At 41.0% G+C, this 16755-nt stretch overlaps 1 protein-coding gene across 6 annotated transcripts in view; it reads left to right on the forward strand.

Annotated features, from left to right (window-relative positions):
- The window catches only part of RAPGEF6 (Rap guanine nucleotide exchange factor 6), a 134862-nt gene that overhangs the window by 64372 nt on the left and 53735 nt on the right, over positions 1-16755 (forward strand). The gene's annotated exons all lie outside the window — the stretch shown is intronic.

Below are 16755 nucleotides of genomic sequence, written 5' to 3' on the forward strand. Positions count from 1 at the left end.
GGGGCAAAAGAGAAAAGGGTTTGTATTGCAGAGGCTTTTAATGCATTCCATAGTGCAAACCTGTTAGAGCATATATCCTGGAGCTACAATCCGGACAGTAATTCAATTTTTGCAGTTATGATGGACAAGAGTATAAAGAAGAAACTTTAATATCCAGGGTGTGGGATTCCTGAATCGCCCAAGACGCTGAAGAAGCTTTGCAAAATTTCATCTACAATATGAATGTGAAGTTTCTGAAAAGTGGACCCGAAGATAAGCCACTCACAAATGCATTTTAGTGAAGAGGAAAAAAGGAATTTGAAGAATTAATATCTCGCCTTTTAATGTATTGTTGCTTTAACCTGCAGTTCTAATCCATTTCAGAATTAATTCAATTTTAGAAGCACTTTTTGGGTACTTGCCTGTGGGAACGTATGGATATTTGTATTTGAAAAGCTAGGAAGCATTTTGATTTGAATTTATGTGCTTGTTAAAACTGGAACATTTTTATAGGAATTGCTGTTGCTGCTGCTAACTCACTGCAATACTGAAAACTACTCAGATACACTGGAAGCTGTAATCGAATTCAGTGTGAAATTCAAGCCTGAGAAGTTGCATACATGTACATTTGCTGCTTTGGTTTATGATTTTTAAAGAGAATCCGGAAGGGGTTTTACTCCATATTTTAGTTCTGTGGCTTTTATTTGAGAAAGGAAACTTTTTTCCCCAGCCTAAGAAATGGCTTTTCTTGTTCGATGTTATGCCAACTGTCTGCAACCGTGGGCCTCCAAAGTAAGTAAGATTTTGTCTGTGCTGCATTTCTCTGACATGTATTGACAACCGTGGTGCTATTTGAATGTTCACTTCTCAAACCCTGATTGCTGCTTGGATGAGATGCTGGACTCCTGGCTGAGCATGGGCTGTTCTTGTGGAATCATTTCTAAACGGGAAGGGGGGGACCTTGAAATCTTGGAATTTGTTTTATATAGCATAGCTTACAAATTAAGGAAGTATAAAAAATTCCATTTGCTTATGAATGTGTAAAACTGCTTTTTAGCCTATTAATATATGAAGCAAGTATTATTGAAGTGTAACATTTTTATGACTGCTTGCATATATTGCTAACTTGAAAATATTGGTATACAAACCCACTGATGTTCTAATTTTCAAGCTGTATGAAGCTGTACTGCTTGTTTCCTTTGTGCAGCATTGTGGAATTGGTTAATTATTTAGCTGAACTATGTAATTACAATTAGCTTTAAAGGACACAAATTATTTTGTGTGTCTGAAGATGCAGTATTTTTGTGAAATTGGGGAGGGAAGGGCATTTATTTTAAAGGAGGTAATGAAATCTAGAACATTCGAGCAAACCCACCTATTGAGATCAAAGCCTTTAAAGAAATTAAAAAATATACTCTTTGTCAGACTCTTGCTATTTGGTATGCTCGGTCAGAAAAGTAGGCGAGTTGCTGGTATTTTATTAATGCTACTGCCAAGAAGTAGTCACCCAAGACAGGGGGATTGCCTTGTAAACCTGAGGCCAGGCATATATTCATTATTATTTATTACAGTTTTGTGTTTATACTGCAACTCATATAGGCTAGAATAAAGATCGTGCAACTTTCTCGCATGTGAAAGCCAGCAGGGTTTGAAGGCAGTGGGCAAAGTCCTTGTGCTCTTGACATCATGAGATATGGCATTGACTTTGGAGCAAGAAATTTGCTCTTGACTTTGGTCCCAAAAAGTTTAGACTCTAAGTGACATGACGGTGTGGAGAGGCACAAGGGAGAAACACAGCTGCGTGTGCGGAGTCCTGTGCAGGATGGTTTTCCTTGTTTGGTTTTTATGTCTGATAAAATGTAAATGGAAGCTCACTGTGTATGGGGGCAAAAATGCTGGGCTTCAGGGTTTCCAAAATTGCCGAAGTTGCCAAAATCAATGTATAAATACCTGGGCGTACGTGCGGCTGAATTTTGGCAGTTTCACGTGTGCCGAGTCCACCCCTCATCAGCTGAAGCGGAGCTGCAGGTGCTCCTTGCCTTGAAGGGCAGATGGGCTCCGTGCGCTCAACCAGGTAATTGCGGCTCCTCACCTTGGAGTTCCTGCTGGCAAATGTCGGCCTGTTTGTATCGTCATCCGTGTCTCCAGTACACAGGTCGACTCTTTTGCTTTCTTCCCTTCCTACTCTGTAGACATTGAATATGTAAGGATCAGTTTACTTAAGCTCGGCTTACTTGTACCGCCCTTATTAAGGAGGTCTGAACGTGTAATACTGCTTAAAAAATGGGAATGCTTAGTCACGTTGGTACTTCAGCTGAGATTGCTCTTTCTGTAGAGTTTGGGCCAAAGTGAGAAACCACAAAAAAGAAACCATGTGCTTAAATAAGGGTTGGGGGACAGGGCGGGGATTAAAAAAAAAAAAAAAATTGTAAAGACTTTTGGCCCCCTGTGTCAGCTCTGTGGATGATACCCAGCGGATTGCTGCCAAGCCATTTATTCACTCATTTACTATTCATAAATGAAATAGTGTAAAATGTTGGGGAGGGGGAGGTTTGTTTTTTCTTTATTTTTTTTTTTAAATGGCTGATGCAAACCTATTAACTGGTTTTGTATTCCAATCCATATCTAAAAGTTTTTTTATCTTTAAAACTACAAAATAAAAAGCATCTGTAGCCCCTGTCTGCAAAACCCCACAAAGCCCCCCAAAGCTCCTGCAAACCCCCGCAAAGTTCTAAACTGATCACATGCACTGATTATCCGAATTATATCTGAGTTCATTCCATTTTGTTTTTATCTGAGCTTTGTACCACGAATCTGTTTGACAGGTGTTTTATAATAATACATATTATAGCAAAATAACTGATGTCAGAATTTTAAATATGCAAGTTTATAACTTTTAACTTGAAAATGTCAAATATTTTATGATAGTATTTTGAAACTAGAACCATTTCTTACCACAGAGCAGTGAACGTCTGATTTTTCATTTGCTTTCTCAGTGATTAAATTCAGAATTTCTTAGATTTATGTAGATATCTGTCCCAGAATTTTTTTAATTAGTTGCTTTTAAACTGGTCTAGGACAATAGTCTGAAAATGGGCTGTTGACTCAGTTGTAATTATAGCTGTTCTGAATGTGACGGTGTAATGATACATCTATTTAATCAGAGCAAAATGAAGTCATATTTCATATGACTAATCAGAAAGCATATTTCGTGAAGGTATGTAAAGGAGAATACTTCTGAAGGTTAACCTTGACCTAAGGAGGTTAATTTGTCTGGCTGGGGAGTGACCCGCAGGAGAAGCCAGCTTTAGGAGCTCCGTCACCTCCTGGAGGATACTCTCCGAGTACAAGGGGCATCCGCACCAGTTTGCATTGCAACACTGGTTAGCGTCGCACACACCCCGCATCTCCCAGAAACCCCGTTGCTTTTGGCTTCCAAAAGTAAAAGGGATGGAGTAGACATCTGTAAAGTAATCAATGCAATCTGTTTTCCTGCATAAAGAGCTGCTAAAAGGAGAATAAACAGAGAGAGAACTGGGAGCGTTGTGAATTTCTGCAGTGCACCTGAAGATGAGCCTTTCAGCCCTTCCATGCAGGCCCTTGTAGAGGTCAACAGGATTTCGCAAGACTATGCTGGTATTTGGAAATGTGTCCAAGAGAGATCACCATCTCCTTTGCAGGAAGATGGTGGTGGTTCCGCTGTCAGTTGTGTCTGGAGGTCCCAGTACAGGGGCAGAATCCTGCATCGGAAGCATAAGGAATGGTCTCTGCCCTGGGGACCATACGCATTCTGGAGTGATACACTGTAGAAGATGAGATAAATAGATGCAGGCATCCTTAAGAAAACATGGTGAGTATGATAAGCAATGAGGAATGTGGAAAACGGTGATGAAAGCAGTCCCAGCTGTCAAGCCACTGCCACTCTGGAGGAAGATGAAGGAGGATAGAGGACTTTGCATCGGTCTGGTGGAGATCTGCTTCCACAGACATTATATTTACAAGGACAAGAGGCGTTCAACTTAAACTAATCTAAATTCCTCTGATACCAGTGCAATATTTTAAAGCAAAAAAAAAATATTTTAAATGTATCTCAGCAAGATTCTGATTGTCTTTGTAGTTCTGTAGTTCTGTTAAATTGTCTGTAATGCACTTTGTGGTATTAGACTCTGAAACATAGATGCATTATGAAGTTACTATGAAAGAGAGCTCTAAACTTAACGATTTAGATGTATATGGTTCTCCTGTAATAGAAATTTTATGCACATCCTAACAATTTCCCAAGCCTAGCGTGCATACGCAGTTACCCCGTTTATGTAGCAGGAGGGTCTGATGGGGAAAATAAGAGAGTGATTGGGTAATGTATCTATAGAGGATATTTAAAAAGGGATGCTTTTTGAGATAATGTGCTTTTAATAGAAAATAAGGGGTTTTGAATTAACATCTAAGCTTCTAAAATGTTTGTTCCTGAAGGAAAACAGTTTCATTTAAGATCCCAGGTGCATGTTAAACTTGTCTTAAGACAGTAGACAGTAATTTCTTTTCTCTAGGCTTCTGTGTTCTTCTTCTCTTTCTGCTGTTTAGATAAAATCTAATAATGCTAAGCATAATAACAAGATACATTTGCTCTGTAGAAGTTTGTGTTTGGATTAGAACAGAAGACTTGGAGTAATTTTTCAGTCCCATTCCTGTTTCTGCTATCGTCTCACAGGGACATGATGCAAGTTTTAGTTATCTGTAACTCAAATCAGTGTAACCCATCTTCTGGTTCCAAGGGCCATCAGTTTGATCTCCAAGATCTTGAGTTGAAACCTTCATGCAATTAAAGATTATTTTCAGCTCCTCAGAAGAAAAACAGACCTTGGATAGTGTGTCCCTGATTTGATTCGATGTCATCCTTGTCTTTGCTAATGCATTTATATGGAACATAGCCCTGGTATTATGAATTTTAAATGTTTTCAGTGCAAATAGAGTAACTGATCCTTCGCTTTCTTTTTTCAGTCAATTTTGACAGCGTCTTTCTCTCCTTCTTGGCCTTGCCTCTCCCTCCAGTCTTTCTCTGTCCATGCCTGTAGCTTCCAGCCCAACTTTCTGCGGTGCAGAGCACCCCGTTGTCACTCAGAGCGGGACCTGCGGGCATTCGTCACCCGAGCGTGCGAGTTTGTGTGTGGGCACAGGCAGCGGGTGATTGCCCTGCGAGCTCCTCTCTTCTGGTTCCTGATGGTTCTCTTCCCTCCTACGAACTTTGGTTTGTGTGGTTTAGCTCTCTTTTGAGTTTCTACAGTTTCAGCCAGTTCCTCAGGGTATTTATGGTCTCTCCTTGTCTTTATTTTCTGATCTTTTCCCCCTTCATCCCCTACAACAGGAGGGTTGCCTTGTTTCTCCATCTTAATTGATTTGTAGGAGCACAGCCTCTTGGTTACTCAATACTCTGATCCCTGAGTGCTTGGAGAGTGAGTGCTCGGACCGACGAATGATGATTTTCCTTACACTTAGTTAAAAGTTTAGCTCTGTTTTTTATAACAACTTGCAGGATACTTTCTGTAAAACTTTTTAAATGCACTTTTTGCTTGATAATTTATTAAGATAAAAATGGTTTAATATGAGCTGTGTGGCCATTTACTGTAGAAAGCTTGGATTTTCTTGTACTCCAGAATATAACATGTTAAAGTTAAATGCAAGTACATCTCGTACTACTTTTCAACAGAAAAAGCCTTTTCTTGAAGTATTGTTTTTATCGGAAATTGGCTCGTAATATGCAAATAAACACCTATCTCTTCATTTATTTCCTCCTAGGCTTTGTTTGTTTTAAACCTGCTTTGTTACAATTCTGCTTACAGCTACAGCCTAGTTCGGGACCACCCTGTTTTGCTCCTCTCACTTCCACGAATGCATTTCTTTATGAATACAGAAAGAAAACGTAGATGGAAGATTGGTGCTCCTTTGTTTTTTTTTGCATGTACGGGATCTGAGGGCCTCATTACGCAGCTCTTAGCTGAGAGGTAATATGTTGCCGAGCGTTGCTTGCAGTATCGACGTGCTCGCGCCGCGCTCCGTGCACCCTCGTAGCCCTGCTAGGTGCGTCCCCGGAGCTGATTGTCACTTGCATGTCATTACAGCGAAGTGAGGCTGTAGCAGCCTAAGGATGTGTGAAGAGGGACCATCACCACCACGGTATTTTACCAATCAGTGTATATAAGAGTTTATAAATTATTCAGCTGAGATGAAACTCGATGTAGATTTGGAATTTCATGTGCCCTGCAGTATTGTCTCAGGATGAGAGCTCCCCAAACGTTGGGCTGCTGTTGCCTGCGTGGCTGCCGGAGATTTAATGACTTGTGAAACTTCAGCTCCTTACAGAACTCATAGCATCACTAACCGCTGTCACAGTTTGTTTTCTACTGTAATTATTTAGACAAGGCTCTTCTTCAGTGGAGAGAACAAACAATAAAACTTGAACTCTGGCACTGAAAATCAGGTTTTTTTGAACGTTCCTGTTACATTTTCATAATAACAAAACACAATTCTTGACATTTTGAAAATGTTACGCTATGAATAGACGAGAGAAGAGTTGATCTGTATTAACTGATGGTTGTAAAAAATGCAACTTATGTTTACATGTTGGATATTCCCAGTATTATGGAGCTCTCATCAATACCAGTACATTTTTTCTCAGGTGAATTTTCACAGCTGAAGTCCCCACTTCTTCTCCAAAGCAGAGATATTTGCGTGTCAGACGCTTAGCATTATCATGAGTTAAGGCATAGCAGTAATTTATAATTTAGACATATGAAAACCAAATTAAAATTGCATTATATGTGTGGTTTAAGGCAAGACCAGAGTTTAGTTTGAAATTCTGTCCTTGTGTCACCTTATTGTAACTAAGGAAACGTAATACTTCAGAGGATTTTATTTTCTGTGCACTGTCGGAGCCATGAAGACCAAGAAACTCTTGGCTGCCAGAAGCATAGAACAGCCTCTAGGGATTTTTAATTCTTTTAGATTTTTTTTGTTGGGTTTTTTTTTTGGGGGGGGTGGTTGTTTTTGTAAGCCTGGGGTTATTTTAGGAATGCCACAGGGATAGTTTTCAGGGCACTGCAGGCTTGTCGTGAATGGTATCAACTTGGTCCTTACTTCTTTGAGATTCATATCTGTGGTACATAATAACTGGAGTAAGTATGCACTGTAGCTAATGAATTGAAACAAATTTTGAAATAAATATTGTCAGCAAGCCCATCTTTTGTATGTTTTAAAAAGGAAAATGATCTGAAGTTTGTATGGTTGGATAGGCACTGTTTTTCTTTGTATCATGTTATTGAAGGTTACAGGATTTTATCTGAACCTGTTGGGAAAATATTTGATCCATCAGTTGGCTTTAAAAGCAGAAAAAAAAAAGACATCATTGCTGCTTTTTAAAAATCTGAAGAAATCTTCTTTTGTGCCACTGGTGGAACATCTGTGGTCTTTAAGAAGGAAATGTTTTTGTTTGCATTAAGTTAGTTGAGGACTGATGTCAGCATAGGTAATTTGGCTGGGCTCATCTTACCCTCTCTGTGGATACCTAAGTGGCCTCTTTGTGTATCTCAGAGGAGCAACTTTCTCCTCTCCCATTAACACAGCTCTAAGTGTATTTTAAACATTTTTAAACTGGAGCAGAATTGTAGCTTGTATGGGAAAGGTGAACATAAACCGGAGTTAATTTATATAAATCCTTGGCAAAAAGGCTAATGAAAATTCTGCAAAATAACTTCAGAGAACTCCAGTTGGTTTTGGTGGTTTCTCATTATTTTACTGGCAGGATATATGAGATGATTAAAATAATTTACTTACTGATGCCAAGGAAAAAAGTCTGAGAGGTTTGTGGTGTGTTTTGGTTTTGGTTTTTTTGGGGTTTTTTTTTTTCTTAGATGGAATGAATGGGATGGATGAGAGCAAAGTGGGATACAGAAGGGTTTGCTTGGTGAGAGACTGACTGCATGTCAGCGGGAGCAAGCATGGCTGCTCGTGTTTCAATAGGTTGTAGAAATTAAAAAATAGAACTAATTAAAGAAATCGGTTATCTTGTGAAAATGACCAAACTGATGATGGAATCGCACGCACATAGTGAGACCATCAAAACAACTGGCAAATAAGATGCTAAAGTGCAGAGTTTGCTCAAGTCGGAGGCAAAGTGAAACAGCACTGACTGTAAAGCTAGCAAGGGGTCTGGCAGAGAAACTCCTGAATTACCAACAGAAACCCAACACAGTGCTGTTGTGCTGAGCAGAGTTGGTCAGCTGCTTCTTGACAAGTTGATACAGATCAGAGAAAGTTAAATGCTGATTTGGAGGAATTTTTTTCTACATAGAGCCTTTTGAACATGGCAGAGTCATTGAGTAGAATATTTAAAATAATCAGATACGGATTACAACCACTAATGCCAGAGGAAGGAGAGGTGCCTGGAAGCAGAGCCGGCGCTGCCCTCCGCAGGTTGGGCGTGCTGCCTGGGACGTGCTCCAGAAGGCCGGGACTGCTGATGGTATAATGCATTGGAGCTCTTGCCAGCCTCTGGAGTGAAGGCGTTCTTGAATGAGCCGTGTAGGAAACCCATCCCACCCTCCAGCTCCTCAGACGGAGCTTTGCTCTGCTGTGATAGGGGTTTGGTTTATAGGAAATCACGAAGGTGGGATTGCAAAGTAAAGAGGAAAGCTCCCAGCAGGGCTGCCAAAAAAACGGGGGGATCCAAAGACTGGAAGTGCAAATGGGAATTAAAAGGAAGAAATTTGGGCAGAACTATTTCATTCTAATATTAACTGTATGAAGGATTTGAATCAAGGACATCAAAGAGAAAAAGGCATATGAAGGGAATGGAAGGATGTAGTGACCGAAAAGGAGAGGCGGCAGCTGGCAGAGGGCTCACAGGACTGCGGTCCCCTTCAGCTGTTTGATCAACCAGCCTTTTTAGATTGGCAATTTTTTTTTAATTTCATTTCTTAAAACTGAAGGCAAACGTGTTTTTTAACTTGCTGTTTGTAACAGTCTAGACTCTCTGTATCATCTGAGAAAGGAAAATTGCTACCCTTAAACCACTTGGGTGCGATGGAGGCTGAGCGGGAGCATTTCCTAGAGCTCAGAGGTTACCAAGTGAAATGACAGTTAATGCTCCAAGGGTGTGTTAATGGGTTCTAGCTTAAAACAGTGAAAACCCCTTAATGGAAAACCTCAAGCAATAAACAAAATAATGAATATATATGCCTTAAAATTGGGATTGTTAGGCTTGGAGTTTGAAGGCTGTTTTTAGGGGTGAGATGGTTGGGTTGGTGTAGCAGTGCATGGTGGTTTTCACGGTGACACGGCAGACGTACGTGTGCACTGACACTGCGGGGCTGCGCCCTGCTTGTCCTCGGGTGTTTCATGGAGATAAACCCTCTGTTGTTTCTGAATATTACTCTTGCTGGCAACATTTCAGGGAACTTCAGAAAAGCAAATAAGGTATAAGGTTACTGACAATCTGTAAAACCAAGGACAGAAAATTTGCTTACGCAGCCTATAAAAGGACAGACTGTTCCCTTGGAAGCTGATGCTTCTACTGTGTCCAGACTAGATCGATCCGTTGTAAACATCCATATGGGGACCTAGGAAAACTGATGAAAAACTTCGCTATTAAGGAGTATCAAATAAAGAATGAGGCGAAACTTTTGCTTCCTTATTGCCCATTTTCTTTCCGTTAATTTGAATTTGTAATGGACACTATACACTGGGGGAATTATGCAGACTGTGCTTCCTTTAGTAATTTGGTTTCTGCTGATGAGTCCTTTGGTCAGCGCCCTCATTGCAGGATGTTTCTGAATATGTTTAATAAACATGCCATTTACCGCAGGTTGAAACACAATGGTGAAGCTTCTTTGACACATAGAAAAAAGATAATTCATAGGTCTTGTGTCCATCTGTCAAGACTATTTAGCAAATTCGTGTTGTCTATGCCTTTTCAGCATGTGTTTTTTCAGATATCCAAACTGCACCAGGAAACACTGATATTTATTTTCAAAACTTGGGGCACAGAGGCACAGATGTGGCTTTTCCACTTTTTTTTTTTGTGGGGAAAGATACTAGCAAATCCAAACGTAAGTCACATAGGAAATAGAGCATGAAGAGCATAGTCCCTGTGCCGAAAGAGTTTCTTCTGATTCCTTTCCCTGAAAAGAACGGGGAATAGAAAGATAAAAAGTCTCAGTTTAACCCTCCTACAACATAACTTTACTTATGACTTCTGTGGTTGCCTTTTTCTCTATATAAACTTTGCAATGACTTTTCTATAGCCTTAATTTTTAGCAAAACCTTGCTGGGGAGCACGTAAAGAAAAGTTATCCTCAAGCAAACAATCATTTTTAGTGGGCTTCTCAAAAGAGTTGATTGGTGGTCATCTTGTCAAAGATCACGTAATTTGCTCTGTTGTGCAGGGCATGTGCAATCTTAAAAATCTGTTATTCCAAAATTAGCTTTTAATTTAATTCTTAAGTGTTCTGTGTGACTTCACTGCTGAGAGTAAATGGTGGTTACGTACGAAGTAAATGTCACTGCAGACGCACTCCACTTGGGATTGTAGAAATGGTCTATTAGTGTGTAATATATACCATGTATCAGTGGTTCTACTCCAATTAATTTCAATTACAGACAGAAGACTTGGAGAAAGTTCGCAAATCACTTCTTGTATAGCATGTGTTGCCATAGGTATAGATAAAATACTACTGCAAAGCTAAATTAATTTAGAAAATGCGTGTTAATTGGGAAATCTCTGTTCAGACACGTGTCCCAGCAGCATGGCAATTTTTGTTGTCTTGCCTGCATCTTTGGTTGTCAGACACCTCAAACTGGATGTCTTGAAAATGAGATACTTTCAAATGAGATCAAATGAAATGCAGTTCAGTCCACTGCACTGGATAGCTTGAAAATTATGTGTAAAAGTTCAGTGTAGTTGTAATTGTTGCCAAGTGTTTTGTGGCTATGGAGGAAAAGTACTGCCCCATTGTAAATTTGGGGTGGTTTCGGTGATGAGAATGTATTGAAGTACTAAAACTAAAGAATGTTATCTTCCTGTTATCCAAGAGGAAATGAGCTGGATATTGGCTGGTTGGTTCACTTCCGATACTCATCAGACGCAGAAAACGCTGAATAACCCATGAGATTTGGTAATTGTGCAGCAGTGTCTGTTGTCAGTATTGGCACCAACTTGGTCCTTTTTGGGAAGGGAGCCTAGATGAGATTATCTCATCTTATTAGCACCCTGTCCAATCACATCCTGAAAGCTTCCAGTGGTGGGGACTCTACTGTGTCCCTGGGGAGGTTGGTCCACTGATTGATTGTTCTCACAGTAAAAAAATTTCTTTCTTATATCAAGATGAAACCTCTCCTTGTGAAACTTGTACCTGTTGCCCCTTGTCTTCTCCATGTGGCTCCTTGTGAAGAAAGAGCTTCCATCCTCTTTGTAGCTGCCCTTTAAGTACTGGAATACTGTGATGAGGTCCTCCTGAGCCTTCTGTTCTCCAGGGAAAAGAGACCTAACTCCTTCAGTCTTCTTCATGGGACAGGTTCTCTAGCCCTTTGAACATCTTCGTGGCCTTCCTTTGGACCCTCTTCAGTCTGTCCACCTCCTTTTTGAATTGCAGGGGCCAGAACTGGACATAATACTCCAGGTGTAGCCTGGTAAGCGCCAAGTAGAATGGGATGATCACGTCTTTATCTCTACAAGTAATGCCCCTGCGGATGCAGCCCGAGATCTGATTTGCCTTCATTGCTGCAGTGGCACACTGACTCGTATTCGGTTTATTGTCCACCAGGACCAAGGCTGCTCCTCAGTCACACAGATGCCAGCCTGTCCTGGGCTCTTCGGTTGTGCCATCCCAGCTGCAGGACCTTGCACTCGTCTTTGTTAAACTTCATAGAGTTCTTGGTAGGGAACTGTCGGAAACCTCATCAGTCTCTGGGAGAAATCATCACATCGTTGCTCTGCCCTTGTTATCAAACTAGTTTCAGAAGGTTGGTAATTCTATATTAAACCAGGATGTCCTGATTGCCTGTTTAAAGAAAATAATCAAATCAAGTATTCTTTGCAAGTATACCTTCTTGAAAAGTGGAAAGATAGAGGTGGGTTCCGGGGAGCGGTTCAGCCCACCAAACCTGCCGCTTTCAGGTATAATCCTGAGTTACTGCTGTCAGCTTACCGTGCGCTCTGCCTTAATTCTTTTCTCATTCAGACTGTTTACAATAAATAAAATAATTTATTGAAATGCATTGCATGTTTTGAGTAGTTAATTAGTAAATCAATAATTTTGGAATACTGGGTGTATAGTTTTTCTTTATTTGACAAATTTACTGACTGTTAGGGTATAAATTGCTCATGACTGAAGTTTATAGCTTTTTTGCCGTACTACTTGATTTTCACCAATTCTTTGGTGGTTCTTTCATCTTTAAGCCATTTTTAGCTGATAATTTTAGCTAACCAAAGAATGTCTGTACTGGTTCAGATCAGGGGTCCGTGTGGCCGCATATATGTCCCCTGGTGTCATGCAGAGCACCGCTGAGCAGTTTCCCCTGGGACGCCTTCGGGCAGTGGTGGATGCTGTAGGGTCTGTGTCCTCTTCTGGTTCCTCCCTCCTCGTTTTGATTCTTTGTCTCCCCCACACAACCTCCCTGGGTTTCATCCATTACCCCTGTCATCCACTGGTTTCTCCACGCTCTTCCCAAGGACCGTCCTTTCTTCCAAGGATGCCCAAGGACAAATGTGAGCAGAGATCTTTCTCTTCCACGCTTCGTTGCTTTTACAACATCCCGTTGCTGCGTTTTTATGTCCCTCTGCTTCATCCAGCCGTTCAGAGCAGCAGTGCTGCTCCCAGCTCTGCCGCTCCGGCTCTGCCTCTCCACTCAAACCTATAAATCAGTCTCTAGATGCAATTTGTCTTCTACAACATGTGAAGACTTGAGCGTTCTTTGTGTCTGGATAGGACAAAAAGCACTTATGTATGCTGCTCTTCGTGGGTTTTTTTTGTTTGGGGTTTTTTTCGTTGTGGTGGTTTTTTTTTTTTTATTTTAGAATGTGAGAGTTTCTGTATTGTATTGTGTTGCAGGAGAAAGGACAGGTTTGGGGCTTGTAGAGGTTTTGGGGGTTTCTCTGGTTTAGTCGTGTTTTTGGAGTTTTTTGGGGTTTCTCCGGTGTAGCAGCAGGAGTGCTGCTGCCCCTTGCTTCAGTGCTGGGTGGCTGCACCCATGAAATCGATAGCAAAAGCCAAGCTCTTGGTGGACCTCATGGAGTCTTCACCTCGTGGGTGTTTTCAAAGTTGCTGTGGGTAGAGTTTAGTATTTTGTGCATGTCATTTTTATTAACTGTTACTCAGAACCGGCTTTTACACTCTCAAGTCCCCTGCCTTCCCCTGCCCTCTCGTGAGCCTGCCTCGGCTGTGTCCGGGCGAGCGGGACCCTGTGTGCCACCTTCAGAAATCTCACATACGTTTAACAAAAAGCGGTCCAGGCTGCTGTCACTTCGGGGTTTGTGTGGCAAGGCAGACTGATGCTACCATTAGGACGACATTCTGAAGGATTTAGTGGTTTTTTGTTTCCTTTTTTCCTATTGCAGTTTGTAATATCTCTTTAAAAATTCCCATGTTGATTCAGTTTTTTTCAGTGTAATCACCAACTGTATTTTCCTGACTCTGTGGGAGGGCAGAGCTGTAGGTGGCTGTGCAGACCATAACTTCTGTTTTCTTAACTTCCTTTCACGTACAGCTCTGAACCGCAGTATGGCATTTCTGCGGGGGGTTTGGTGCTAAATATCCCTTTGTTGGGAAAGGTCAGTCACAAGGATGTGCTGGCACCGATATAGGGACTGGCTGTGCCAGCATGTCAGATGCACTCATACTTGAATTCCCTTCTTGTGAAAAAAATGTAATTGTTATGGTTTAAAGTGGCAAGTAAGTAGTCTATTCCTGTTTTGAGAGTTTATCAGAATTTCACGGATGTTCAGCGTTTTCCTATCTGTGGCTGCTGGGGCACGCAACCAGCCAGAAGGTAACGCAGGTATATATGTCTGTGTCTGAAAGCCTCTAACGTGGACATAGATGAACGTAATTATTTTGAATTTCTTTCCCTAGCACATAATTTTTCAAGATATTGATGTGATTGTAACAACAGTTTCTAAGTTTCTTCCACAAAAAAATCATAGTCGAATAATAAGTGAATGTTATTCACCAATAGTTAAGACAATGTTACAGCACTTTCAGCAACTTCACAACGACATCCAGCAAGTCCTTCCCGTGTCTGCTGTCATGTTGTTACAGAAACACCCTATCCGTGTATTGCTGCTTAGTGAGCTCTGAAAGAAAGAACAATCAGTTTGGGTAATAAAAATGACATACAAAAGGCAGAAGCTGTGATTTATTTTGGGAGATTGAGTAGAGTGGCAAGCAGCACTTTAAAGGTCACTTGTCTCAAATAAACCTTATCTCTCTCTAAATTTAAAGAGATATTGCAGTGTTTCCTTGCATTTAACCTGCACTAAATGTCTTTTACAAGAACATATTGCAGAGTCCAGCAGGAGCGTCATACATGCCCACGTGCTTTATAGGTGATGGAAATGAATGGGAGTGCTGGCAGGGGGAATGAAGATCCGTGTAAGTGATTAATGAGTTGATAAGAAATACTCCTTTGGGAAGGCTGGTGGTGGTGTGCGTTGGTCTTCAACGCGTATTTGTGAAAATGGTGTACAAAGTACACACACAATGTCTTGTTCCAGCAGTACTTCTCAACCTAGGTATATAGAACAGCCTTCATCTCAAGAATCTCAAAATTTAAACTAAATTAGGGAAGAAAAACTGTCTGTGGCAGTGTGTATCTGTGTGTGTGTCACTGTCTTTGAGCCAGAACGGGCTTCAATAGCACCAGTTTTTGGTAGAGAGCAGGCATCTGGGAGGTCCTGCAGGATCGGTTCTGCTCTTGGTTTTGCTCATTCTTTTCCTGGAGCCGTTTTGAAAATCTGAAAATCATTATGAATCTGGATAGCAGGGAGCTTAAATTAGATTTCCTTGTGTCTGTATTATCACAGTCAGCATGGCACTTGCTCATGGATGGAAAGAAATCTGACCGAAGCTGAACTCTGAGCTGGTTGTTGGAACAGGGAGGTTATAAAGATGGGGACAGGCTGAGGAGTTTGCAGCAAACCTGTGGTCTTGTTAAGCTAGGGGTAATGAATCTATAGGGGTTGATTTGTTCCGTAATTTACTAAAACTCCTGGATTTTTCAGTTATGCTGACCTTCAGTCTATCAGTGACTGCCAGCAGCCCTGCCTGGTAATTCGCTAGCAAGTACTGGGCTGCTGCTGGATGTCGTCCTCCCTGGCAAATGATGCACTGACCTTGCTCGTACGTGCCTTTCTGTCTTTTCGCGTGGACGACGGCACTGCGGTGCGTTTGCAGAGGAGCCTGCTGACGTGTGAAACTCCAGGGAGCAGAGGAGCAGTGTCACCCTGCGGCACAGGCGGCCCCGGCTGCCGCTGAAGGCTGTAACGCAGGGAGCAGATGGGGAGAGCCGGGGAGACAATGGCCATCAGCACCGTGGTCGGCATCGCTGAAATATCAGTGGCTTAACTAACGTCCAAATCGCCGCAGGCTTTGAGGAAGATAATGTAACACTTTCTGCCTCGTGTCCGTTAGTAGGTAGATAGTGCTTGTCTGTACATGGAACAAGAATACTTCTACAGTACACATTTATTTGGCTTTTAAAAGTAACCAGCTAGTGCTCCAGAACTAAATCTCAACTTCCCTGCTTCACTTTTGTACTTTGTTGTTGTTGTGGAAGAGGTCACATCTTGATGTACGCCGGCTCTTACCTTTTGGCCACTGGATTGAATTTTGTCAGCTGACCAAAGGTTTGACCTTTTGGCTGTTCTCAAATCCTGAAAATAGATTTTTCAGCCTGTAAAACTTTTTGTTGGCTAAACATAGGCTTCAAAGTGTTGTGTTTCCTTCATATTTGGATCAAGTTGACTATTTTATACCTACTGCTTGAAGGTCTTTTTATAGCAGTTTTTTGAGAGTTTAGCAATCTTTTGCTTTTCAGACTTTCTCCTTTTCCAAATACATGTGAACATAGATATTAATTTAGAGGTTGGATATTTTGTATTTTCTTTTTCTAAGTAAAATATAAACAAAACTAGAATAATGTAAATATTAGGATAGTGAAAAATCCTAATTTCATTTCCCAGAGTTATTTTTGCAAGTAATGATCTGTGCTGGTTTTTAGAGCCCACAGGATGGTTGGGTTTGAGTAGTGATTGCCAACGAGAATGTCGTTGGGAATTACAGATGACACATCATCCCCCATACTCCTCATAACAATTTTGATAATCAAAATTATGTTACATATTTCAGAGGTCCTCTCAACTTTTTTTTTTCCCCGGGGGTGGGGAAGGTTTGGAGACACCTACAGTGCTACTTACGGTTTCAGAAAATATGTAAAGAAGTATTTGGTAAAGTGCTTCTTCTGTATGTTCTTCAAAAAATGGACATAAAAACGTGATTCCAAATGAAGATGTGGTTTCCATTTCTCGTAAGTTTAGTCAGTATTTATAAAGTTGATATTGGATCAACAACACTTGTACAATACTAGCTTTTAATTTGTAGGACTGAATATCTAGTGGGTGACACGACTGTGTGGAATTTTGTTTTACAGAAGAAACCTTTTCATTTTGGTTATGATACTTGATGCTGTCAGAGTAGTTTTGGACTTTTTTTTCTGTATCAGAACTTTTTT

Source organism: Calonectris borealis, chromosome 15 (genome assembly GCF_964195595.1).
Source record: "Calonectris borealis chromosome 15, bCalBor7.hap1.2, whole genome shotgun sequence".
Taxonomy (NCBI): Eukaryota; Metazoa; Chordata; class Aves; order Procellariiformes; family Procellariidae; genus Calonectris; species Calonectris borealis.